Source organism: Mirounga leonina, unplaced genomic scaffold, assembly GCF_011800145.1.
Source record: "Mirounga leonina isolate KUSES-001 unplaced genomic scaffold, KU_Mleo_1.0 Mir_168, whole genome shotgun sequence".
NCBI lineage: Eukaryota > Metazoa > Chordata > Mammalia > Carnivora > Phocidae > Mirounga > Mirounga leonina.
In genome coordinates, this window is record NW_023270426.1 from 42,258,014 (window position 1) to 42,285,510 (window position 27,497).

General features: G+C 41.8%; 1 long non-coding RNA gene across 1 annotated transcript in view; it reads left to right on the forward strand.

Moving 5' to 3' along the window:
- The window catches only part of LOC118016862, a 34,744-nt gene extending 16,822 nt beyond the window's left edge, over positions 1-17,922 (forward strand). The window contains exons 2-3 of the long non-coding RNA XR_004680948.1: positions 4,932-5,049; positions 17,457-17,922. This is a non-coding gene — a long non-coding RNA (uncharacterized LOC118016862). The remainder of the gene's footprint in view (positions 1-4,931; positions 5,050-17,456) is intronic.
- The last annotated feature ends 9,575 nt before the right edge of the window (positions 17,923-27,497 follow it).

Consider the following 27,497-nt stretch of genomic DNA (forward strand, 5'->3'; position numbering starts at 1 on the left):
TCTGTGTCCTGGTTATTATTTGGAAAATTGGGAACCTGTTGGATTCCCATCCCCAGAATTCAGAAGTACCCTTAATATCACTAAAAGTTGGTTACCCCAACATATGCACAGAGACGAAAGGTGTAAACTGTACCCAGCTTCCAGCATGTTCCCCCACGAGGCCAAGGGAATGGACACAATGGTGAGCAGCCAATAGAGCTCTTCTGTTCTTCCCAGGAACTCTGACTTTCCCTCTCAGTAGCTCAGCCAGCTTGTCTCCACATTCTAGTTGTTACTTTTCAACTCTCCACAGGTACTAATTATTTTCATTTATGATCATGGTGAAGTGGTGAATCAAGTTCCTTTTTTTTTTTTCTTTCTCAACATTTTGTAAGAAGTGGGTCAAGATGGAAAATGTTGGAAGTTCTAGAATTCTGATTTTTATTTTATCCAGCAGTATATCAGGCACTTGCCTGTGAAAACATCACGGGGAGTGCCTGGGTGGCTCAGTTGGTTGAGCGTCCAATTCTTGATTTTGGCTCAGGTCATGATCTCAGGGTTGTGAAATCAAGCCCCGCTTAAGGCTCCATACTCAGTGAGTGAAGTCTTCTTTGGATTCTCTCTCTCCGTCTCTCTCTGCCCCTCCCCCATTCATGCCCTCTCTCCATCTCTCTCTAAAATAGATAAATAAAATCTTAAAAAAAAGAGAGAGAAAGAAAACTTATATCACTGACAGGTTTCCCTTGAGGCTTTCTGAGATTCCTGCCCCTTTGCTTGGCTTTGCTACCCTACATGGCTGGCATTCTGAGGTTGATACAAAGCCCCATCTACATAACAGCAATAGACGGGGAGGTAGTGTGAGTGAGCACGCGTTTATCCTCACGCATTCCTCTCTGATCATCTTCCCTTCAAAAGACAGTTGGATAAGAAGTTTCTAGATATGATTTAACAGAACCAAATATTTGGATTTTTTTAAATGAATACTAAAATTCTTACTCAATATGGTACCACAAGCCAAGATGACAGAAGGTGAAGTGTATGATGACAACTCATGATGGAGACAAGTGAATGAAATTCCTTTTCACAAAAGAACATTCAAAATATGATCCATGTGCACTATCTAGAAACATCCTCATTAATTAAGGAGTGAAACTATATTTTTAACATAGTTACAGATCCATGCAGACGTTTAATCTCCAAAAATTTCAGTTGACTACACAGATGGATTTATAACAACCTCTAATGGGTGTAACTTAAGATGGAACAGATGATTCTACCAACGGATTAATCAACCTCTTCCAAACTGCAAATTAAAAAAGAAACAAATCAAACACTGCATTTTCCTTGCAGATGTTAAGCAAAACATATTCAGTCTTACTCCTATAATTACAGCATTAGGAGAGATTTACCAACATCAAAGTAAATAAAAACATACCAAATGAAAGCTGATGAAAAACTAACAAGAGAATGAATAATAATCTTTTTAAAATCTCACGGCCATAGACTCTCTTATTGATTTCAATCATATACTCCTTCCTTTCAAATGGAGAGACCTGAAGTTCAAATAACTATACAGCTCTGGTGGAGACCTTGGATATGGTCTAACTGCACAGTATCTGACTAAATTCATCTCCAGCATCTGCAGTTCATTTTTTTTAATCAAATGTTTTTGTTGTTGTCATTGTTGTTTTGGCCAACTTTCATTTGAGCATTTTTAGCACCAGGAAGAAAAAAAAAAAGACACATCAGTAGGGATGCCCCGAATCCAGGATATTCAAAACAAATGTTATAAATTGGCCTTCACAAGTGTACTGGGTTCAAATAGCGAGTTTTCACAAGTGATTTCCTATCAGTGACACTCCTACAGGACTTCTTGGAAACAAATGAGGGTCAGAGAGGACTACTCTCCCAACAGATTTATTAGCCAATGTCCCACTCCTTCATCTCCCGTAAGACTGCACGGCAAGAAGTCAGTCGTGATAGTTCTGCCCACAAACTGACAGAGGCTGGACATCCCTGGGGCTCAGTCTCCAAACAGCAGCCAATCAGCATGCCTTCACAGCCCTGCTCAAGACTCTCAGTAGGATGGAATGATAGAGTGGCGGTAAATCAAAGCTATAACTACTTCAGCTCCCGCCAGTCTGTCTCCACTCAAAGTGTCCATTTAGCCGGGAAGCACAGCAAAATTTATAGCCAGGAGTTTTATAGTGTGGTGCTTTAACACTGCGAGGAACCCTATACTCATGCCTGAAACCCTTGAAGAAGGACAGACCCTCAATTTGTTTTAACCTATAGGCAAGTTCTGCCTAGGCTGCAGTAGGTCTGAAATTAATCAGTTTGACATTCACAAATCTCTTTAACTATTACTTTGCATTTTACTTCTGAAGATGCCACATGTTAAAAAAATGATTGTTGTTAGCAACAATTCCATTTTTTATTCATTTCCTTTTTGCACAACGTATCTGTCAAGAATTTCAGATGATGAATGTTGTATGGGAAACACTTTTAGAATGTCAACATGGAATGTTTCTCTCTCTCTCCCTCTTTAATTTTCAGAGTGTTTTGTTGATGAGACTGACGAGGAGATCCATGAAAAAACTCTGTGTTCTCTTTATTCATACTCTCTGGAGTCTTGCCTTGGCACACTATAAAAAAATGGCAAGTGCTCCCCCAAACCCCAAACCCCCATAATATCATAACCCACTTCCCTGCTATATTTTTTCTCCCTAGCAATTAGCACGATTTGACACACTATATATAATACACAGGATATACATATTCCACTCATTTATTTTGCTATGGTCTGTCTTACTCAGTGGAATGTCAGCTGTATGAAGACTGGGATTTTTGTGTGTTTTGTTTACTGCTGTATCTTTGGCACTGAAAACAGGACCCAGCATTAGTAGGTGCTCAGGAAACACTTGCTGAATGACTACCTTGCCATCATCATAAGTTATTGATGTCAGGCAATGATTACTCTATTTCATCTCTTTACTCTTAACAGGCTTCCATCCCGGACTCCCGGGGCCCTTTCCTAGAGCATCAAACACAGCCTAGACCTTTGTTCATCATCCCCGCCCCCATCCCATCCATAAATCTTACCTAATCTAGTGCTGCTAGCTAATCTGATAAACTAAACCTACAGAATAATAGCAGTTGAATGTGTTAACCAGTCACATATAATAAACAATCATTTTGTGATTTAAAACCTAAACTTCAGGCTGTGACTGTTATAGCTAATCAAATCCCAAGTGCCCTACCCCTGTCCTTACCCTATCTGCACCATTAAAACAATGGGGGGAGACAGGAAGGGGGAATCAATCAGAGGCTTCCAGTTCAGTCTGCAAGTGTTGCCAAGCTGACAGTAGGGCCAGTCATACATAGGGCATGGGCGGAGGGTGGTATTGCATTACCCAGGGGTCGGTACACTTTTCCTATAAAGGACCATAAAGTAACTTTGCTTTGAGGGATCTACTCCCTTCTGCTATTGTAGTGTGAGCATAGCCGTACACAACAGAATCCTGGCTGTGTTCCAGTAACACGTTAGTCACAAAAACAGGCAGTGGGTCGGGTCTCATCCGTGGGCCATAGTTTGCTGACCTCCACTCTAGAGCCAGGGGAAATGTGAAACAATCCCACACCCTTCTGTCTAGGCTCTTCCAAATGAATATGGTTCTGTTGCTTGATCAATGCATTTAAATGTATCCAGTAATCAAATGTATCTGCATATCTAATGGTTATTTTTCTAAAATAACTGCTTGAAAATTGTCATTCCTTCTCTTTGTATGTGTTCACCCACCCACTGCCTGGCGCCTCCCCCATCTCCCCCCCCCCCCCCCCCCCCATGGCCGCCCCGGAGGTGCTCTGCTCTGACCTCGGTTCAGGAGCTACTGCGCTTCAGTAAGTGCTGTTAGGTGACAGCCTCCAGGGACAGTGCCTTCAGGATCTACTAGCCTCACTCTGAGACCATGGTCTTCCTGGGCAGCCTCAGCCAATGACTGAGCACTGAGGGGACTAGGACCTGGTCACCTCCCACCCCCACAAGAGAACCCCTCTCACAGGCACTTCTGCTCTAGAGAGCCCCAATCCCGCTTTCTCCTCCCTTTCCTTCTCCAAGCATCAGGGCCGCAGCACCATCCTGAGGTTTTTCCTGCCCAAGCCTGTTCCTTCTCCCTTTATCTTTCACAGACCTTACCCACCAGCCCCCAAATCAAACCACGATACTCCCAATTCCTCCCCCGTGTGCCTCCCATCCGCACCACACACCGCCCCCCATCATATTGAACTTGAGATCTTCTACACATTCCTGTTACAAACCAAACCCCAATGTGGGTCAACAAATCTTGTGGTAGAAATGACAAAAGGAAATGTTTCCTGTTTTTTTCTCAGGGATGCCTTGATATGGTTTTAAATATTTACTCTTCCCAAACAGTTCTCAAATTATCATTAGGAAATCAGAGGAGTGACTGTAGCACCTGCTCGGATCATTTCATGCGTGCAGAGGGTCAGGGCCATGTTGAGAGGCAGCATTCCTGGATACAGGACATGCCCAAGCAGCAGCTTCTGGCAAGAGACCCTGAGCGTCAGTGCTTGACTGAGACCCACAACGAGGACTGCCCAGGGCCTGGGAGAGGTGGGATACATAGGACCCAAACCGACTTAGATGAGAGACACCAATTATAAGGAAATTCAGCTACGACCACTTTGGAGACCATCTGGAAGCACAGGTGTCTGAGCACTAGCTGCCTTGGATCCCCAACCCCAAAGGTTTTCAGTCCCCCAGGAAAAGCCAAGTCTCCCTCCTCTGCACCCTGCAGGCTGAGTGCCTTTCCTTAGAGGGGAGGTGCTCTACTCAGCCTCCAGAAGGGCCACAGAAAAGCCCATAGTGCACGTAGTGACTCTGGCAGCTGGTCCCAGGGAATGATATTTAGCATATATTTACCTTCTTACAGTATGGTTGACTGTATGAAAACATGAGGAAATAGGACTAAGGACAGAAGAAAGAGGGGGAGCAGGAGGAGGAGAAAGAGATGAGAAGGAAACAAAGTCAGATACAAAACCAGTTAAAAGGTAAGACTTCTGCACTGGGGAGGGTATGTGCTCTGGTAAGCGCTGTGAATTGTGCAAGACTGTTGAATCTCAGATCTGTACCTCTGAAACAAATAATGCAATATATGTTAAGAAAAAAAAAAAAGAAGAAGGTAGCAGGAGGGGAAGAATGAAGGGGGGGAATCGGAGGGGTAGACGAACCATGAGAGACGATGGACTCTGAAAAACAAACTGAGGGTTCTAGAGGGGAGGGGGTGGGAGGATGGGTTAGCCTGGTGATGAGTATTGAGGAGGGCACATTCTGCATGGAGCACTGGGTGTTATGCACAAACAATGAATCATGGAACACTACATCTAAAACTAATGATGTAATGTATGGGGATTAACATAACAATAAAAAATTTAAAAAAAAAAAGAAATAAAGGAGACAGTGAGCAGCAAAAAAAAAAAAAAAAAAGGTAAGACTTCTGTTCAAGGCACCTATAATGAATTAATCATTGCCGTTGATCATTACCTTCTGTTGGCTCCGGACCACCTGAGGCTTCGAAGAAAGCCAACAGTTCTTCTGATAAGACAGACTTTTTGTGGGCCCACAGCTCTGGGAATCCATGCATGAGAAATACAGCCACGTCATTTAATCAGCCTGGGACTCTGTCTCCTTATCTCAATAGAAGTAGGGCTTATATTCCTTGAACACTCTGGTCCCCATCACAGCTACCATTCTGTGATGAGGTAGGACCCAGAAAAGCAAGCCAGTCCCCCAGGGTTTACCGACTCCCTCTACCACCTTGCATTCCTTATAAACCTAGGGGGGAGGCGAGTTTAGGGGCCAAGCCTGGAAATGGAACGTCTTCTTTCTTCCCACATACTACAAACTGAATGAGAGAGAGGCAGATTAGGGAAGGTAGAAAGGAAGGGATGGACTCGAGGAGGGTGGGTTATCTCCAGGGAATTTGTTCCTGGATGGTCAGGCGGACAGTGGCAACCTTCCCTCACTGTGTCAGAGGGTTCAGGAAGAAGAATACGTTGCAGACGCAAGGGGATAGGGTCAACACTGGCTCTGTTGAGACTGAGCTACATGGAGGGCATATCAGCAGAGGTTACAGGTAGTTTTCTGGAGGCACTCTTTTTTCAAACAGGGAAATTTATGCCCCGGGAGGTTAGGTGAACCAGTCAGGGAGGAGTCAAGGCCCAGATGTGCTAATTCCTAGTCCAGTGCTCTTTCCACTACACCTCTGCCTTCAAGCTTTGTAGTAACAACAAGGGAGGGTCTCTCCCCCTCACCTGCTAGGAAATTGCTCATTAGTTTGTGTGGTTATTTATTTAAAGGTGTGGAGAGGATAAGCCTCTAGAAACTTCATGAGAAAGTCAAAAATCATTTTAGATTATAGGCACTTACACTAATTAATGTAGACTAACATTCAATAATTTGATAGATGGATTTGTTCCATTTTTAGTTCAAAGTATACAGAGCTAATTTACTCAGAAACTGCTCGGTTCCAATTTCTCAACATCTGAGTTTATCAAAAATATCCTCAGTGTGAGTCACATGCCAATTTCAAGAAGGCGTGGTAATAAAAAATGTTGTTAGAGCTTTTCCCCAATATCCTCCCTTTCCATGTCCCTAATTCAATTCCAAGTGTAAAACACATGCAGCGAGAAGCCCTCGTCCCAGAGAGAGGTCCCCACTTCTCAGGAAAGGACGTTGAGGGTGCCATCGGGCTTCACTTCATAGGAATTCATTGATCCTCAGATTTTCCTCATGGTAAAGTCAGAGACATCAAATGTCGTAAGAAAAGTCACATTTTCCAATGTTGTCCCAGGATGTCTCACACAGTAACCAGTAAACCTCTAAAACGGATTTCTCTCTGAACTCTTCAAAGAGCTCTGCCCGATGTATGAACTTTTAAAGTAGCCGCATAAGAGCTAAAGGCATCATCAAAGTGTGCTTTTTTTTTTTTCCAGTCCACATTTGCCAGGTTAAATAACAGCTGAAGCTGGAAGAGGTACACTTGCAAGGATTTCTCAACCTGCCTTGCAAAAGGCTAGATTTTCAGTTCATCTGCCCTGTCCTTGTTTTGTTTGTTCATCGTTTAAGTGTTCTTTCTGGGGAACTCTCTGGTGAAATAGAAGCATTTTGACCTTCAACAAGGATTAAAAACTTGAGGGAAAAATGAAACTTCTCCAGTCCTTCACTGAGAAGAGCTTGAAGAAGCTGCTAGAGGAGTTCACACTCAGAGTAAAAAGTTATTAGCAAATACTGAACATAATTTGCTGTATGTGAACCTCAGTAAAAAAAAGACAGCCTACTATTTACACAGCTCCTTCCAGTCCATGAACTCCAAACACGACCTCCCTCTTGCAGCAGGCAACCTCGGATTCACTGACTCATCCTGGCCGAGTCACGCTCTGTTGGCTTCCTCTGCGACATCCCCAAGCGAGTCCTGTCTTCTTTCCACTTCTGACATTCCTGTTGGGATGCGGTCATCCCTCACCCACTGCCTTCTCCTTTTTTTGTCCGAGGTTCACAGAGATGGCCAGCAGGTTGCGAGTTCACTCTGGCGGAACTGAAATTCAGTAAATTGCTTTGCAAGTGCTCTAGAGACCGTGTCTACACCTTCTATAGAGAATCCACTGAGTTCTCTCCAAGCTCCCTTTAAGGTCATTTCCCTTCAGTGTGACCAGTCGAAATCCCTACAGTCTGCATCGTGTCCCACTTGCCTTTTTTCTCCTATGTGAGACGGAAAGCAGCTGGTGCCCAATTTCATATATTCTCCCTTTGCACATTAGTCAATAGAAATAAATTCTGAATCCTTCAATTTCCCTCGCCAAGCTAAAAAACTTGGGTGTCTTTAATCCTTTTCCATAGTCTTACTTGGTGCCATTTCCTAGCTTTGCTTTCCTTCCTCACTGGAATCGTGGAGCAGCCAACTGAATACAGTCTTGTCTGGAGGGTCTTACCGATATTGATATGGTAGAGATACCCTCCTGACTGCTTCATATATTTCTGGTCCAGCCTTGGACTGGCCTTTTGAAAACCACTTTTGGTTTTCTGACTGCTTAACTTTGATACCCAGTTCCTTTAACATATACAAAACCAACATTGCCTTTGTGGAGTTGATTTTCTCCTTGCTCTGTAGCCCTCCCACAACCTGCCCCCATTCAATTGGCTTCTTCCCAACAATCTGGCAAATTGGTTTTGAGATCTAATGCTACCTTTCCCCGTGGCTTTTCCCTCCTGGGAGGAAATGAGTCTGGCTATGGGGAAACTCTGCCCATTAAGTCCTCAGAATTGTCAGGCTTTTCTTTGTGTCATCGGTATCCATTAGTTCCCAATATTGTCTGCTTCCCCACACTTTGCTCAAGGGAATTTAGAGAAATATAGAAAACTTTAAAATAAAGACCAGGTTCTCAAACCTTAGGTATGGATATCTTTTAAGGGAAAATAATTCTTTTTTTTTTTTTTAAAGATTTTATTGATTTATTTGACATAGAGAGACACAGCGAGAGAGGGAACACAAGCAGGGGGAGTGGGAGAGGGAGAAGCAGGCTTCCCGCTGAGCAGGGAGCCCAATGCGGGGCTCGATCCCAGGACCCTGGGATCATGACCTGAGCCGAAGGCAGATGCTTAACGAACGACTGAGCCACCCAGGCGCCCCAAGGGAAAACAATGCTTAAGATAAATCTGTTAACCTCAATTATTTAACTGAAATGTTACTTAAATATCTACATGCCTAAATTCAGGTATAAACTCCTTATATCCATAGCTTTTTTTTTTTTTTAAAGATTATTTATTTATTTATTAGAGAGTGAGCAGGAGAGAAACAGCATGAGAGGGGAGAGGGTCAGAGGGAGAAGCAGGCTCCCCGCTGAGCCAGGAGCCCGATGTAGGACTCGATCCCAGGACCCTGGGATCATGACCTGAGCTGAAGGCAGTCGCTTAACCAACTGAGCCATCCAGGCGCCCATATCCATAGCTTTTAAACAACTATCAAATCAAAATAAAATTTTGAATTCAGCATAAATAAAAAATGCATAAAATTAAAATAAAGTACTTTAATGTAGGCAATGAGTTTGCATTGTTGGAATGAAATCCTCTTGCTCAGTGTGAAAAGGGTACCAATTGCCATGGCAAAGATTCTTTTAAGTTTCCTACACCTATAGTATTATTTGTGATGTCAGGATTCCATTTGTCCAACATATTTTTCCATCCTGATTTCTACAAAGCCTTGTTTCTTCAGAATGTTGTGATGTCTTTTGACCTTCACTTGGCCAGAACCCATCAATTAGGGGTTCAACTTACCTCTCTTCTTCTCTGCCAGCTCTCTGGGTTACAGTGCTGCAATATGTCATTTCTATACTGTCCCATCAAATTATCAATGCATTAATTCACTTAAGAAATTAAAGTCTTACTTTATGAAAATGTCCTTTAGTTGTAAATTATTGACATAAAAATGAAGCTTTGTCATTAAACGAAATGAAATAATTCAACACGAATTCAGTGTTAGCACAGGACTTTGTTTATCAATTTGAAAGTAAAACAAACCATAAAGCTAAAGAAGTTTTCCAACATTGTAAAAGTTCCTTGAAATCCCTTTAGAGATCAAAAAGCCACCTGAGATATACATTTGCAAATACAAAACTAAGTGGCTGAAATCTACAGACATAGAGTCATCATGCAAAGAAACAAAAATGTGCTGCTTTTTTTTGCCATTAAAATGAAAATATAAAATTTAAAGTTTTTCCTTAGGAATTCACAACCCAGGAGAGTATGACCAGAGACTTCAGAATAGAGAAACTTAGTTTGAAAAACAATGAAGATGTTGGAGGAGAAAGGAGCCTACCTATGGATATGGGCGCCTGGATGGCTCAGTTGGTTAAGCGACTGCCTTCAGCTCAGGTCATGATCCCAGGGTCCTGGGATCGAGTCCCACATTGGGCTCCTGGCTCAGCGGGGAGCCTGCTTCTCCCTCTGACCCTCTCCCCTCTCATGCTGTTTCTCTCCTGCTCACTCTCTAATAAATAAATAAATAATCTTTAAAAAAAAAAAAAAAGCTATGGATATAAGGAGTTTATACCTGAATTTAGGCATGTAGATATTTAAGTAACATTTCAGTTAAATAATTGAGGTTAACAGATTTATCTTAAGCATTGTTTTCCCTTGGGGCGCCTGGGTGGCTCAGTCGTTCGTTAAGCATCTGCCTTAATCCCTCAACTTGCAAGGAGGAAACAGAGACCTGAAGAGGTTAAATTGTTGGTTAGGAACAGATCCAGATCTCTGGATTCCAACTTCATGCCCCTTTCTGCTACATCAGCATTTACCAAGCTGTTTTATATTTTATGATGCCACCTCCTATCAATAACTTGCATACACAAAGCCAACTGACTCTCAAAAAAATTCTAATAAGCCAACACATCATATATTTTACAATAAACTGCGTAAAATATCTGCACTTCCTCCACTTAAGTTGCCATTAATTACTCTTACCAGTTTCAGAGATTGTCTGGAGCTTCTAAGTGTGTTCAGATCTCTACCATCCTAAAGGACCTCCTTACTCTTTCCCAAATTATTCCCGTCCCTCATTTCAAGTGCACCTTCTTGAAAAATGGAGTATAAATTTGATGTCTCAATTTGCTGCAGTAACCCATACATGTGGGCTTCCGTTTTCATTACTCCATTGAAATTGTCCCCTCCAAGGTCATGGCTGGACACCATCTAGTGGGCTCTCTATTACCCTATCTGGCTTTCCTGGAGGACATAAAACTCTTCCATGGCTTTGCTTTTTTTTTTTTTTTAAGATTTTATTAATTAATTAATTAATTTAGAGAGAGAGAGCATGCAAGCAGGGGGAGAGGCAGTGGGAGAGGGAGAAAGAGAGTCTCAAGCAGACTCTGCGCTGAGTGCCGGAGCCCGATGTGGTGTTTGATCTCACGACCCTGAGATCATGACCTGAGCTGAAATCAAGAGTCAGACGCTTAATGGACTGAGCCACACAGACGCCCCTCTTCTATGGCTTTTCCAATGTTTCTTTCTCTTTTGTCAGTCTGCTCTTCTGATTGCACTGTCTTTGTCTTCTCTGGTGTCTCCTCCCCACTTCATAAATATTGATGTTCCTTAGGATTCCATCATTGTCCTTGTTCTTTCCTTGCTGTACATCATCTCTCTGGCAATTTCATGTGGATCCATGTTTAATGATGGCCAAATATGTCCCTGCAACCCATCTCTTTTCTGGGGTCCAGGTACGTATTTCTGAGGAACTTGAACTTTAAAAGACAAGCCTAGGATTCGAAGCCTGCAAAAAGCAAGAGACATAGCAATAATATTTTCTACATGGAGAGAAAAAGAGGAAATGAAGAAGACAGAGTTTCAAAAAGAGAGTAGTCAGCTGGTTCAGATGCCATGGTAATGTCAAATGAGATAGGAATGGAAGTATTCCTTAGATGGCTAGTTGGAGGTCACTGGAACCTTGGCAAGGGCAATTTGGGATCCCAAATGCAGAATGAAGTGGGTTGATGAGTGAGTTAGAAGAGAAAAAATACTGACTGTGAATGTAGAAAAGTTATGGCAACTTAACTGTCAAAGCAAGGGGAGAGAGAACTAAGCAGGAGCAGAGCCGCCTCTGCCGTTAACTAGCAAGGACGGAGGCGAGGGTGGTGGTGGCATGGTTCTAGCTGACTGGCAAAACAGCAAGTATTCAAGGGTCCCCACTAAATGCTGTATTTTTCCTCTTTGAAATAGGAAAATAAGAGGTCAGGTCATCTTCTGAGGTTCATAGAGAAAACAATAAGAGTTTTGAGGCGAGTTTAGATAAAAGGAGGACCTGACCAGGCTCTCACGTCTCCTGCAAGCTGTTGCTAGAGAGATTTTTCTAAAATATAGATCTGATCATGACACTTTCTGGCTCCCAAGTTTCACACAAGATAAAAACCTCCCCCACAGCATGTTGCCTAGAGCCCTCCGTAATATAGCTCCCACTCTCCCCTCAGCCTTGCCACCTCACCGTCACCTCTCCCACCTGGCTTCTAGCGCCAGCGTTTTCCAAACATGCCAGCCACCAGAGCTCTCTAGAATTCTCTTAACCTCATTTCTGCATCTAGAAAACCACCATCCGCCCTTCAAAACCAAGTTTAAGAATTTCTAATTGTTCCTAGATACATCTTACTTTCCTTAACCTGTTTTCCCTTTGCCCCAATTTCACCCCTAAATATTTGTTTTGTTTTGTTTTGTTTTTAAGATTTTATTTATTTAGTTAAGAGAGAGAGAGAGTGCGAGAGAGCACGAGTGTGGGGGGTTGGGAGGGGCAAAGGGAGAAGGAGAAGCAGACTCCCCTCTGAGCAGGGAGCCCAATGCAGGGCTTAATCCCAGGACCCTGTGATCATGACCTGAGCTGAAGGCAGATGCTTAGCCCATTGAGCCACCCAGGTGCCCCACCCCTTATTTGTTTCTGCATTTATTTACTTTTACACTTTCACTCTTAGGTATCTCTGTATAGTGTCTCAAATCTCTTTGGGGCACTTCTTTCAATTATTTAATCAACTAGACAAGTTCGTTTATATTATATACAAAATATAATCTAAAATTTCAAGAAGCTCCCAGGGAAACAGTCCACCATAACACGGTGTGACTTCCTGAAATAGAGGGCTGACTGAGCTACCCCTGGAGGAGGAGAGAGAGGGAGGCAGATGAGAAGGCTAGAGGAGGCCCCTGCTGAGCTTCATATACATGTTTATATGCATGGTACTGCCCTCTTAACAAAGGGGTTTCATGGTAAGTTCCATGAAGGCCTGGGTGGAGCCTTGTCCAATAGGGTGGCCCCAGTGTTGACTGTCATGGTGTTGTTACTCTGTAAGGTTAAACAGTCCTTGTATTGGGGGCGCCTGGGTGGTTCAGTCGTTAAGCGTCTGCCTTCGGCTCAGGTCATGATCCCAGGGTCCTGGGATCGAGCCCCGCATCGGGCTCCCTGCTCAGCGGGAAGCCTGCTTCTCCCTCTCCCGCTCCCCCTGCTTGTGTTCCCTCTCTCACTGTCTCTCTCTGTCAAATAAATAAATAAAATCTTTAAAAAAAAAAAAACAAAAACAGTCCTTGTATTGAAGAAGTCATTCTTCTTGCTTTCAGGAATTTATGGACTCCTGATGTAATCTGTTTCCATTAGAAAGATTACTCATTCTTTCTAATGTTTTGTCCCTTCCTAAAAGATGTGCTCATGACCCTTGAGAGAAAAAAAGAAGTCCTTTCTGATGCCATTCTGAAAGTCAAGTCATTCCTGCTTCCCCACTGTCATCTGTGTCTTGCTCTGGTCTTCTCTTTCCTGAATCCTTGATTCAGGTTCCCTCTATCACTAAGGCCCAGCCAAGGGCCAATTCTTCTATGCTCATCACCATAGATTCAGCTTCTTTCTTCCTTCATTTCTTTTTTATAAACTAATAATTTGTTAATATGCCTAACAAGATATACCTGTGACCATTTTGCAGGACTTTTTTTTAATTAAAAGAAGAGAAATCAGGAGAAAAAAAGCCCTGCTTTCCCCTTTCAAGACACTTCTCGCATATCACTGTTTGGTGCTCAACCTAGCATAACTTCTACTTTATATATTTGGGTTGCTAAAGAGCAGAGTCACTGTTATCTGTCTAATCGACATCATGATTTTCCTCTGAACTATTCTAATCTAGGCTTTGCCAGCAGATGGGCTTACACCTAAAATAAGACTAGCTTCTCGCCCACTGGTTTTTCTGTTTAAATTCTTTTTTAAAGGAAGATGAAAGCCTGGGGGTTGAAATTTTCACTTTTTCTGTGATTACTTTTTGCAGAAGTTTCCAGACTTGAGATTTGCAGCTGCAAAATTATGCACCTGCAAAGGCTGCTGTACCCAGTCCTGCTGTCCATGTCCCGTGTTTGCATAGGGTCTGGTGGTCCCAGGCACCCTGTGCCTCTCTCAGCACACCTGCTGATGATGATTCTAGACACCATTTTTTTCTTCAGGTGGGAGTCATACTCCTGCAATAAAGGCCTCTTTTTCGGACCATCCATGTCTTTCAGGTTGTGTGTACATTCCCCTTTCCTCCTAAGACTAATTTTCAGCAATAAGGCAACTGTTCTTGTATTAAAATTCCCTCCATATCAAATAAGAATACATTTGGAGTGCCAATACTTCTTGGACTGAGGAGATGAGAGTCCAAGACTCATTTTAGAGTGATAGTAGACAGTCAGTAGGGAAGGTGCGTTCGGTCAACTGCTGAATTGTTGTTTGGTTTCCCTGATGCAGATATGCAACTTTGGGGTCCAACTGAATTTCGCAGAACAATAAAAAAATGTTCAGAGCTGCCACCTTCTTAGCTCTTCCCCCAGGCAGCTCCTGGCCTTTATTCTAAATAAATGTTGATCAGATATTTTAACAGCACTGTTTAAAGAGGTGCCAAGTTATTAGTCTGTCCAGAGAACCCAGTGTCTTGGTTCCCTTCCTTGGTGGTAATGGATAGCTCAGAACTCATCACCTCCTAAAACTGACTTGTGTTGCTTTTTCCCTAATGCGTTCCCTTATGGTTGCCAGCATGCTGACTCATCAGTCACTTCTTTGACAACATGTATCCTCCTAAGGTCTTCTCAGGTTGTCCTTCTTCTGATTTGGCATTTTAATTCTGAGAAAAATTTCACTGTAAACACTCTCTTCCCAAACATGCTAAACAAAACTGAGCGGTGCACAATTTGGGGTCCCCCCATTTCACCTCCCCATTTGGAGAAGGGCCAATTTTCTCTGGGTGGAAATTCGTAAGCATATGGAATTCGTTACTAGAAGAGTTGGTTCAGGATGTTTCTGGTCCTTAAGCCAGTTCCCTAACCATGACAAAACATTCCCCACAATCTCATTGTGACTCACTTTTATTTTTAAATAACCTCTGGTGTGGAGCTTTGTCAAGGCTTTTCAAAAGGTTAAAGAAATTATTCCACATGCTTACTGACCCTCTCAGAGAATTTTAGTAGATTAAGCACATTCTCTCCTAACAGAAATCCCTGGCTATGTTTGCAAATATCCCATGACTGCCCTGTAATCCATGAACATGAATGTATCTAAATCTTCATGTGTGCTCGTCATGATGCTCAGCCCTATGAGGGGATAGAAAGGATATGAAGACATAAAGGTATGAAGGCACAGTCTTTGGCATTAAACAGCTTACCGTTGAGTTAAAGAGGCTAAAAGAAAACACAGAATCACTGGTAAAAAAAAAAACAAGACATGTAAGTGTGGTGGTATTATGAAAAGAGTTCAGAAAGTGAAGAAACAAGGTCTTACAAGGAAGGCGGAAGAATCTTTACAGAGGAGAGAGCCCTTGAGTTGGGTCTTGAAAGCTGAGTAGGCTTTATAGAGATGGGCAAAAGGGGGAAAGGTGTGACATGGGCTTCCAGGCATTTCAGAAACAAAAGAAGGGGGAACAGCACGAGCAGAGACTTAGAGGTAGGATCATCTACTTAGAGTGGAGGAAACACGTGAAAGAGCCTGATGAGTTGAGAGAAACCAAATTAAGAAAGGCCTGGAGCACCCGTCTATAAGAGTTAAAACCTGATACATTAGGTGAGAGTTACTAACTGACCATAGTTAAGAACTTAATAGTGCAGAGAAAAGAAGGTATTTGGCAGTGGGAAACAGAAACAGTTTATTGAGGGGCTATCAAAGCAAGCCAAAATTGAGAACTAAAAAAAAATTTTTTATATATCAGAATAGTGTAAACATGAATAAAGACGGAAATGAAGGCACTCGAGGAGAAATGGAAGATGCAAGGAATGGAAATAATGGACATAAAGTTGTAAAGGAATTACTCCTGGTACCAAAATCTATGTTTGCTAGAGTGGTCATAGCAAAGTAGTACAAACCAGGGGGGGGCTTACAATAGTGAATGTATTTTCTCACATCTCTGGTGGCTCAGAGTCCAAAAGTGCTGGCAGGGCCACACTCCCTCCCAAGGCTCTAACGAAGAATCCTTCCTTGCCTCTTCCAGCCTCTGGCGGCTGCTGCCTGCTTTGTGTTCCTTGGTTTGTGGCCACATCGCTCCAAACTCAGCCTCCATCCCAAGGGGACTTGCTGCCTGTTTCTCTGTGTCTGTGTCCTCATCTAGGCCGACACTAATCTAGTATGACTTCCTCTTAATTCGTTACATCTGCAAAGACCCTATTTCCAAATAAGGTCCCCTGCTGAGGTTCTACATGGCATGAATTTGGGAGGAACACCATTCAACCAGTGCACAGAGGGAAATCCAGAAAGCGTGTGGAGGGCCTAGTCTTACAGAACCTCAAGAAGAGGAAGGTGTAGCAGGCAGGAAACTTCTCTCTACCTTGTCTTTGTGGCTGGGCCTAAAAATTAAGCTGATAACGCAGGTTAACAGGAGAAAAGCACACAGATTATCTTTAATATTTGTACATGTACACAGGAGTCTTCCAGAAGAAAATAAAGACTCAAAGAAGCCATTAGGCCCAAAAGCTTACTGAACTATCAACTGTTGTTTTATATAAATCATTTTCACCTCATCCAGAGGATCTGATAACTTGGGGCAGAGGAGAGGGAGGAGGAAAATCCTCTTCTTTGACATCACTGATGCTGTCCAGCTCTTTGACTGTGAGTGAGGAGATGAGGGAGGTAAAGTCCTTGCCCAAGAACATGTTTTGTTCAAGCAGAGGGTGGGTGAGAACTGAGCCCATTCACGTCAGGGGCAGTGACCTTCCCTCCCACTATGCGAGAGCCAGGCTTGGTTTGGCATCTTCAGTCATCCTCAGTAAATGAGAACCATTTTCCACAGCTACTTTCACAACATTTTGGGAACATTCAGGCAGCTGTTGTTGGTATTATAAAGCCTTCCACAGCAGTAACAGACACCAGGTCTCCTGGTAGTGTTGAATAAATGCACTAGAATAGCTGGCTCACCCAAGTTTTCCTCATGATACATTTGAATATAAACTGTCTGGATCAGGTTGGCCCTACTGTTGGTTCCTGTTACTGAGACACAAGTGTAAAGCCACACCAAACAACTAGGTCTGTCTTGGATCCCCTTTGCCATCACAGTCTGTTGGACATCTTTCCAAGGACTCAAATTCAGTCACCCTGGAAGTTGTCAGAATCAAATGTAAAACCCCCATGAGTTGTGTTTTTTATTGCAGGTATGTTGCATATCAGTAAAAAGTTAGTGTTTATTTTTAATCTATGGATGAACTGTAAGCACTGAAGACAAATGGAAATCCACACGCCATTCAAGTGGAGCATCTAGATCTCTTGCACCACTTTGAGCAGACATTTAGTTCACCTTAAAAAAGATGCCACTTCCACTGCCTTTGGCCCCAGGTTTTTATGTTCAACTTTCCTGGTGTCTCTAGGGGGTTTTCTTTGTAGTTATTTTTTATATTAATAGGCTTTGATAAAAATATTTCTTTTCCATTAATTCAGCGAATCCGGGACCCAAAGGAAAACCAGCAACAAAAGAAAAATGTACAGCTGATGTTGAGGTAAGTCCTAAAGATTTTGTATGGATGCATTTTGAGGGGGTGGGGAGGTGGTTCATTAATTCTGCCTTGAAGACAATATTGTTGTTGTTGTTCGGTTCTTAAAAACTTGCCTATTCCATGGTGTAATTCCAATTTACTAGGAGTGGACCTTGTGCCTAGAGGTTAGAGCAAGAGACCACCTGGACTTGAAATCCTCCTGTGCCACTTGCTAACTCTGACCTTCAGCAAGCTAACCTTTTTGCACCTCTGTTTCCTTATCTGTAGATTCGGTGGTAACATCTAACTCATGGAATGTTGGCAAGGATTAAACTAAATGAGATAATTTAGATAATTCATCTAGCACAGCCATGCTTGGTACATCAAATTCACTCAAACACTCTTAATTTCATTATCATCATTCACATATTTTTTCATTATTATTCTCTGAGCTTTTTCTCCTGCCTTTAACTTATCTTAAAAAACCTGTATTTGCCCCAAAGTAATTTTTATGGCAATCCCAGCATATAGTATGACTAGTAAATAATAGGGTATTAGTCAAAAAGCAAGTCCTTCATGTACCTTCATTTGGTGAGTAGAACATCACATTTATTCAATGGCTATTTATAGAATTTTTATTAGGTGCACAGCGATATCTCTGTATGTCCCAACTTAATATACCTTTTCCCCACTTTCAGCTCATTTCTTTTTAAAAGAATGCCACGTTATCTAAAGAACTACTTCTGAAGGCATAGTGTAATATTGATGTAGTAAGTATATGACTGTCACACTTGTTTGACCTCAAATGTCTTTCTCAGTGCGGGTTGGTGAGAATGGGCATCAAGAGCCTAGGAACCTGATATTAGTCACGTAACAAATAGACTACTCCTGTGATTGCAGGCAAGTCATTTCACCTTGCTGGACATTGATTTCTTGGATCATGAAAAGACAGTCTTCAAATAGCCTGATGATTTGTAATTGTTCCGGTGAACTGGACTCATGAGTGGATCTCATGATATCATCCGTCCCTCTCTAGAAACATAAGCATACAAATACATAATTAACATTCAATTTTAAAAGGTCCCTGGCCCTCAGTGAAGCCCACCTGGGAACCTCGGAGGGCCATGGGTCACAGGTGCAGCATCCCTCGGCCGGAACAAGGCTTTCTGTTCTCCTATTTTGAAATTTTAAACCACACCATTAACACAAGGCCTCTACTCAGAAATAACAGGATTGAAGTCTCTTCCTAGATAACATGGCATTCCCCACCTCCAGATAACTGATCTTCCACCACTTTCTTTAATGGCAGCTTTTGCCCAAATATGCTGATAGGAATCCAGTATCTCGGGGAAAACATTTGCAATTAGAACCCCTGGGCAGATCTTGAGTAATCACTTGACATTAATTCCTTGGAAACTAATTAAGAGACTTGCCCTAAGCACCACAGCTTTCCAGTAATTACCATGAGGAAAAATTGTGCTCATGTTCTTGGGCCTCAATCTTTCAATCCAACTATTTCCCCCAGAAGTATCTGGCACGTCTTCCTATGTGAAGACAAAAGCCGAGGGAAAAGTGAAAAGTCTTGCTGACCACCAACTATTTCAAAGTGGGATAGGAAAGGTAGTGGGTAAAGAACAGAAGGTGTCCAAGAGACCAGACAACAAAGCAGAATATTCATATTTTTAAAATGATGTTATTGCAGATGATCCTTTTTTCACGGACCAATCCAATGGACTTCAGAGATCAGAATGATCCAACCTCTCACACACCACACATGTTCTCTCTCTCACATCACACACACACACACACACACACACACACACACACACACACACGATTGACAATACCTGGACTCAAGCCAAAGCCCCGGGGTAAGAAAATAGCATAGGCAGAATTCTAAGATGGTCCCCAATGACACTTGCCCTTATATAATCTCCTCCCCTCAAGTGTGGGCAGAATCTGAATGTAATGATACATCACTTCCATGATTATGTTACACTAATATGGCAAAAGGTATTTGGCAGATGTAATTAAGTTCCCAAATCAGTTGAGTTTAAGAGAGGGAGATTATCCAGGTGGGCATGACCTGACCACGTAAGACCTTTAAATCGGGGTCTAGAGATCAAAGATAGAAAAACCAGAAATTTGAAGTGCCAGAAGGATTTGATGTAATTTGATTGCTGGCTTGAAGGCAGGGAATGTGGGTTGCTTATAGAACCTGAGAGCAGCCCCTAGCTGACAAGCAAAAAAAAAGGGGGGGGGGGGGCGATCTGAGTCCTATACACGCAAGGAACTGAGTTCTGCCAACAAGAATGAGTTTGGAGGTGGATTTTCCTCCAGAGTCTCCAGGTGAGAACCCAGTCCAGACAATGCCTTGATTTCAGTCTTGTGATACCCTGAGCAGAGAATCCAGTCATGCTATGAAGGAGTGCTGACCTACAGAACTCTGAGATAATTAATGGGTATTGTTTTAAGCTGCTAAACTTATTATTCATTATACAGCAACAGAAAACTAATGCAGGAAAAAAGTAGAAAGATGTTTGTATCTCTTAATAATTTATAATGATCAGGCACATGGAAAAGAAGATTTTTCTTCTACCTCTTAAAAGCAAAATTCATCCACCCTCAGGCTGTGCTCGATTTGCCTAAGCAATCAAATAGGGCTATTTTATACTCTCAACAAATATTTATTGAGTTTCAGGTGATATTTAGGAACTGCATATAGAGGTATGAGCAAAATTATTAGGATTTCAGTTTTTAATATTTTAAACCAGTGCAGACCATGAGAGAAGCAGAAGTGCAGGATTTCAGGTGACTTGGTTTAACATCCAAGTCAATATCATAGTGTACATCTGCTTACACTTTAATACACATATATACATATAATTTATTTTTATAGTATTTTTTATAATTTATTGGCTATGTGTGTGTGTGTGTTTTTAAAGAGTTTATTTATTTTTTGACAGAGACACAGCGAGAGAGGGAACACAAGCAGGGGGAGTGGGAGAGGGAGAAGGAGGCTTCCCGAGGAGCAGGGAGCCCGACGCGAGGCTTGATCCCAGGACTCTGAGATCATGACCTGAGCCAAAGGCAGACACTTAACAACTGGGGCACCCAGGCGCCCCTATGTGTGTGTTTCATAACTTTCATTTGATTACATGCAGCATCTCACAAATAATAGGATTTTTAACGTGGTGCTCTACTACATCAGTTGAACAAACTTTCAATTTTATACTAAATCTTGAGGTTATTTGGGGGTAAATATGTTTATTCATGAAATATTTTTGAGCATGTACTGTGTCAGACCCACTCTTAGGCCTTAAATATGTGAGGATTAAAAAGAAAAATTGTGACTTGAGCTCATAGTCTGCAGAGACCAATACACAACAATCATACATATATTTTTATTATACATATGTAAGTATACATTTATACAGATTTCACCTCCCATTCAAAAGTAGAGCATTCCTATGAAACTTTTAGTAAGCAGAAATGGCACAAAGTAGAGTATCCTCTGCTTTCTGAAAGTTTGCTCTTAAGCCACTCAGCTTTATGACAGACCTACATTAGTACCTGTTTTCACTAACCAAAACAAAGAGGATTCTCAGTTTCAGGAAAAAAGCCTTTATCAGGCTAATGTAGGTCTTCCGTAAAAGGGAAGTGGCATATGGCAAACTTTCTCAGAAAGCGGGGGATACCTGCCTATGTATATATGGACATATATATATATATATACACACACACACACACACACATTTATGACTGTAAGCCCCTTCTCTATAGGATTCTCTTTTTCTATTTAAAGACAAACTCTGCGCCCTCTGGAATAGTGCTTTTGCATCGCAAATAACATTTAAAGACAATTACCAGAGTTTAGGGAGACGGGGGGGGGGGGGGCGGGGGGATGCATTACAGGAGACTCAGGCTGAAATCCTAATTCTAGGGCCGTGGGGGCTCCCCAGGGTAGCAACGGCGACAGCCAATGGCAGCCGGTCTGCTGCCTGTGTCTAGCCAATAGCTGACTTCCCCACCCGCCCTCTGCAGGCTGGCGATTGGAGGAACATTGTATCACATGGTTGGATACCGAGACCATCTGCCGGAAAAAGCGCCGGCAGCGGGGGTTGGGAATCGAGCTGTGGGGGTGGCAGGAACAGCCTCAGAGCCGCTGCCTCTGAGGACCTTTTTAGTCGGGCTTCGAAGACAGGCCACAGGCCGCCGAGACGGGACAGCCTCTCTAGGACCACCACAAGATGGGATCCCCTGCTCCTTGGCACGTATGCTATGCCTATTTACTCCCTCCGTCCTTTTAGTTAAACAGAATCATTTTCTTGTTTCATCTCAGATGTTTGGGGATTATTAGGTTTGTCCACTTTGCAGAGGAAAAGTGAGTGCACTTGGCCTACAGGGTGGAGAATGTGTGACCTTGTAAAAACCTTGACACCTGGGAGGGGGTCAGAGTTGGGAGTCCTGTGGTCTGCAGAGTTGGGTTGAGAGAAATTCAACGTGCGAACGTCAGGAGGGAGCCAGAGATTGTTTTTTACTGGAAAAAAAGGGAAAAAAAGCAGTGGGACTATGGCACAGAGACTAACTTGCGGGATTTACCAAAGTTTGTGTCTCAGTATTACCAATTCAGTGAATGACCAAGGGGTCCGTTTTTTAGTTCATCAAAAACTTACTTTGACTGTGTCCAGATGTTATGGTAAATCATTTTTCATAAATGGTTGCAACAGCCTTTAAGGGTGTTTCTCACCCTTTAGGTTTTTTTCTTTAGTAAAGGCAACTTGAAGTTCACAAGAATTTTCTCATTCCCCAAATCATAAATCCAGAGTACCTAAAGTACAAAAACTTTAGCTGGTAACTAAAAAAGAAGTTAAATGACTTGGGTGAGATTAACTGCAAAGTAAAGGAAAACTTTATTTATATATGGTTTTAAATTGTTCTACCTTTTTGTTCTCGGTATTCCTCCCAAGTGCTACCAATAACATTTACCATTCTTTTTGGCAACCCAGGTTTGAATCCTTTTTCAATGGTAATGGTTCCCTAACATGGTGGAAACTCCCCCCTAGTAGGGAAGCTAAATATACCAGCTACCCAATTCCCAAGCAGGGCAGGCAGCTAGGGCAGGGCAACATGATTTGGTGTAAAATTTATAAAGTGCCATAAACATTAAAGAAAGCTTATATTTTGTTATGAAAGAGTTTGGAAGGCTCTTTCCTTAAATCATTTCACGGCTGGCTCCCTCTTGTTATCTGAAACTTAGGGATGTCCTCCCAGACCACCCCACCCCACCAGGCCACCCTACACACCTGCAAAAAAGTTGCTTCTGTCCATACTGTGCCGTAGTGTTAAAGGCAGGAGTTGATGCGTCGGAAATTGTGGAATTGATTTCAGTGTTTCAAAGGCGTCTTTGAAAACAAATGAAAAAATCATCAGAAGCTATTTTAAAATCCCATCCAATATAAACTGCCATAAACTTAATGGTTTTTGAAAAGAATACACATTTTTCTTGTTTTGAAAATGAGTATTTGGGGTATCTTTGGGATAATCCGTTTTCTGGCTGGGTTTGTTGACCTACAGCTAAACCAGGGCAAGAGGCATCAGGTAGAGCCGTGTGAAGGGACCAGATTGCGAGCCTATTCTCAGCAGTCCTGAGGAGTTTGGACTAGATCCTGAGAACTGGGAATATTTGAAGGAGGTTGACCTGGTCTGATTGCTTTTAAGAAGATCTGGCTAGGGGCACCTGGGTGGCTCAGTCGGCTGAGCAACCATCTCTTGATTTCAGCTCAGGTCATCTTGGGGTCCTGGGATGGAGCCCTGCACTGGGCTCCACCCTCAGGGGGTAGTCTGCTTGAGGATTCTCTCTCTCTCTCTCTTTCTCCCCCTCCCTCTGCCCTTCCCCCTGCTCATGTTCTCTCTCGCTGTCTCTCTCAAAAAAATAAGTAAATCTTTTTTAAAAAGATGATGTGGCTACATCTGGGTAACATTAACAGTAGTATCTGATGAGGAAAGATTCTAAATTCTTGTATCTTTTTGTTTAACTTCTCTAGTTATCATGCAGTGACTGGGGGAGAGGGGGAGGGAGAAAAGTTAAAACTAAGGGCCTCTCAAGTTTTCCCTGGGTTTTGTATTCATAGAAGTGATACCTGCTAGATAGCAATTTGTACCTTTTTGTACTTATTTCTTTATACACTTGCTCTGTCTTCAGTATGAAAGCTAAAGCTAATATTTCACTACAGAAAGATAGCTTTTTGCATTATTCCAATAATTATGAATATTGCACTTGGCTGCTGAAATATTCCTTCTAATAACCAGCATTAATCAGATGGCCAGCTCAGTAATTCTCAGTGTATGCAAGAGCCTGGTAAACTGCTATACCCGGGTATCTCCAAGTGTGTTTCTTTGGTCTACCAACAATACTTGCACCTGGGATGCTTGTGAAAAGTGCAAATTCCTGGGTCCTTGAGACATTCCTACTGAATTTGAATCACTAGGCTTGAAGCTCTAGGATCTGCATTTTAATGAGCCCTCTCTGTGACTGTTAAGCATACTAGTTAGGAACCACTGACTTGAGTTAATTCTTCCCTAATGAATCAGGTTGGGATCACCTTGGGATTGATTAAAAATATATCCGTGGATAACGCCTAACGATTCTGAATGTGTAGGTCTGACGTGGGTTCAGGATCAATATTTTAAGTGCCCAGATGAATCCAGTGAGAATCAGTGGCTTCACCTGTGCACTTGATAGCCTCATGAATGAGAGCTCAAAGAAACGACAGCATTTTCCACAGAGTCCCTTTTGTCTCTGGACACAATAACTGAGTGAAGCAAAGGTTATCTTACCCCTGAATTATTCACCAGTACAGGGGACTTTGGTGTGAATCTACAAAACTTCATTGTCTGAATTTCAATTGAATATTTCAGTGCATGTGCTAAACATTTAAGGTAGTGGTTGAGAAGCTAGAATAATTAGTTGACCAAGGTAGAGTTTTCAAAGATGGTCTGAAATGCACTTTAATATTCTTGAAGGCTACAACCTAAATGTAATCTTCACTTGAGCAAACAAACAAAAAAATAGACACACACACACCTTTTTTCCTAAATGATAGAAGTTAGTTACAACTAATAATGGACTGAAATACGATTTTTCTGATGTGGCATGGTCCTAGTTGAACTAATGGCATTTCAGAGGTAGGTAGAAGTAGCCCTCTTCACAGCATTAAAAGGGAATGTCTGGCAAATTATTAGTGACCGGCATGAAAAATAGATGAAATCCTGAATGGCAGGTGAGAGCAAAACTTGAGAGACCCTATAAACTGTGGAGAGCTTGGTATCAGCTAAAAATAATTCTTTCAGAAACTAATAAATATAACATGTTGTATTATGCTTAGCACGTCTGGTACTCAAAACCAAGAACCAAAGACAAACTGAAATTGGAGTCAGCTGTTCTAACTGGAAGACTCACCTGTGAGGTGACTGAACTGCTTTTTTATGAAATCGAGCACTGCGTTCGATGTAATCACTAGCCTTCAGCTCGGGACAATGCGGTAATCGCTGGGGGCGAGAAGGATTATCAGCTTTCAGGCTGCTAAAGAGGCAGGTGGCACTAGCATTGTAAAGTGGCTCAATATTTGGACAATCGATTTTTTCCCTCTCTTCCCTCTGTCTTCAAATGTTAAAGGGCCAGAGAAAAGGGAGAAAATCTATTGAAAGTTAAGAACAACAGAAAAGAACAAGAGCACAAGCCTGAGTTAGTTTTCTCAAGTCATTGTGATGAAGAAACCAAATTTTAGTTAGGGAAATCAGAATTTTAGAATCAGGTGGGCAAACTAAAATGCCCTTAACCTAACCTGCTTACTTTCTAGACCTAGAAACAAGTGATCTGCTGAAGTGAAAGCATCATTTGAAATAAATTTAGTACTTAATTCTTAAATACGTGTTCTTCTGGAGCTACTCCACTGATTATTTTCAGGGTTTCTTTGAGAGTCCATCTTTATAAAAGAAGTCAACTGAGTTTTTTCCCCCAAAAAGTATGCTGTATACCTTAAACTGTGGTGTGTTCTTAAGGTGTTGTCATGTCAGGAAGAAGCACAAAAATTAAAAGTGAGAAATTCCTAAATTGTGTAAAATTCTTAGAACCCCTTCTAGGTATGAGGCACTGGGCCTAAAGGAACAGACAGGTCCAAGGAAGGGAAACAGACACCTAAATACTTAATAATTTTAACAAAAGATGGTGTTAAAGGTATGTAAATAATGTGAAAAGAATTAAAAGTAAAACATCCTGAAAGAATAGATATTAGTGTAATCTAGAAGATTTTATAGGCATATTTCCTTTTTTTGATTGATTTTTTTTTTTTTTTTTAGGGAAAGAAAGCATGAGTAGGATGGGCAGAGGGAGAGGGAGAGGGAGAGAATCCCAACCAGACTCTGTGCTCGATCTCAACGACCATGAGATCACCACCTGAGCTGAAATCAAGAGTCAGTTTTCAACTGACTGCACCACTCAGGGGCCCCCTTGTAGGCCTATTTCTAAAGCATGGTATTAGTAAATCATTCATTGCATTTATCCAAATCAAGAAGACAAAAATAGGTGCTTTGAATGATGAAAAGTAGGAGAGAGAAATTGAGGGTGGAGGGAGTTTTCATTTGACAGACTAATTTCTAGATTGGATTTGGGGGGGGGGAATAAATATCTTGTGGTAGAAAGAATATATGAACAGCATAGCACCTGATGTGGGTCAGCAGAAATTCTGCTGACTGCTGGAGAAACCATGCTTATTAGCTCTCTTCTTGAGTAGCTCACAGTCTTGAGAAAGACACAGGTAAATAGCAAACCATAATGTTTAACTGCTTTCAGAGCTAAAGCACAGGGGGCTGTTTTTTCTTGAATCTGTATTGGCTAGCAGGGAGAAATCTCCTTGGAGAATACAAAAAAAAAAAAATTCGTAATTAGGAACAGAAGCCCAATTCCTGGAAATAGGAAACAGAAGAGAAGAGAAAACACATTCTTTTACCTACTCTGAGTTGCTGCAAATCTGGCAGGTGTGGATTTGCGTGCAAGTAACCCCTTCAGGTAGACACAGGTCAGCACCTGCATCCGTAACACAGGTGGTTGGGCAGCATTTTTGAAAATTTAGCTACTAAATTAGTCTCCTGTTCCTACCCCCATGTTAATATGGCCTTATTTTCTCTTCTCTTTAAAGAGAACCAGGAATCTAAAACCATTCAACAGGCAGTGAAACCCAAATGAAGTTAATTCTCTGCTCCAGTGGTTCTCCCACTCTGAGCATGAGTTTGTTAAAGGCAAATTCCTGGGACCATCCCACATCTATAGAACTAAATAGGAATGGGGCCCAGATGATCTGTATTTCCCCCCCTTTTTTTCAGGCACCCCAAAGGATCCTGGTAGAGGTAGCTTATAAACCTCACTTTGAGGAGCACTGCCTTAGATTATACAAACATGTACATACTAGTCAGATGCAGTCAGGTATTTTGATCCAAGAGTGATGATAAAATATATCAGTCATGTTTTTTTTAAATGACTACCGTATTATAGTTATATAATTAATATGGCCATTCATTCTTAAGCAGATTCAAATAGGAAATTATGTAAACAGTGCCATTCTCCCCTTCATCCTCTTCCCACCATGACATTCACCACTCTTACTTACAGAGTGAAGATCCTTCCAGGACCTGTCTCTATACAATTACATAACCATAAATGTGATACAGCTAAATTTTACTTTGTTTTAATTTGACAGAAACTAGGTTTTTTCCCCCACTTAATGTGTAGAGAATTTCCAAGTTAGAATTAATAAGCACATTTCATTTTTTTCGTCTGTTCTTGAATATTTTAGTATAGGTAGGACATAATTTGCTTAATATTTTCCAAAGGATCTACATTTAGGTTATCCCTCCCCCTTTTTTTGGCTACCACAGAAAGTGTCAGTGAAATAGCTTTATGTATGCTTTCTTATGTATACATGCAAGAATTTGTTAGGGATAGCCA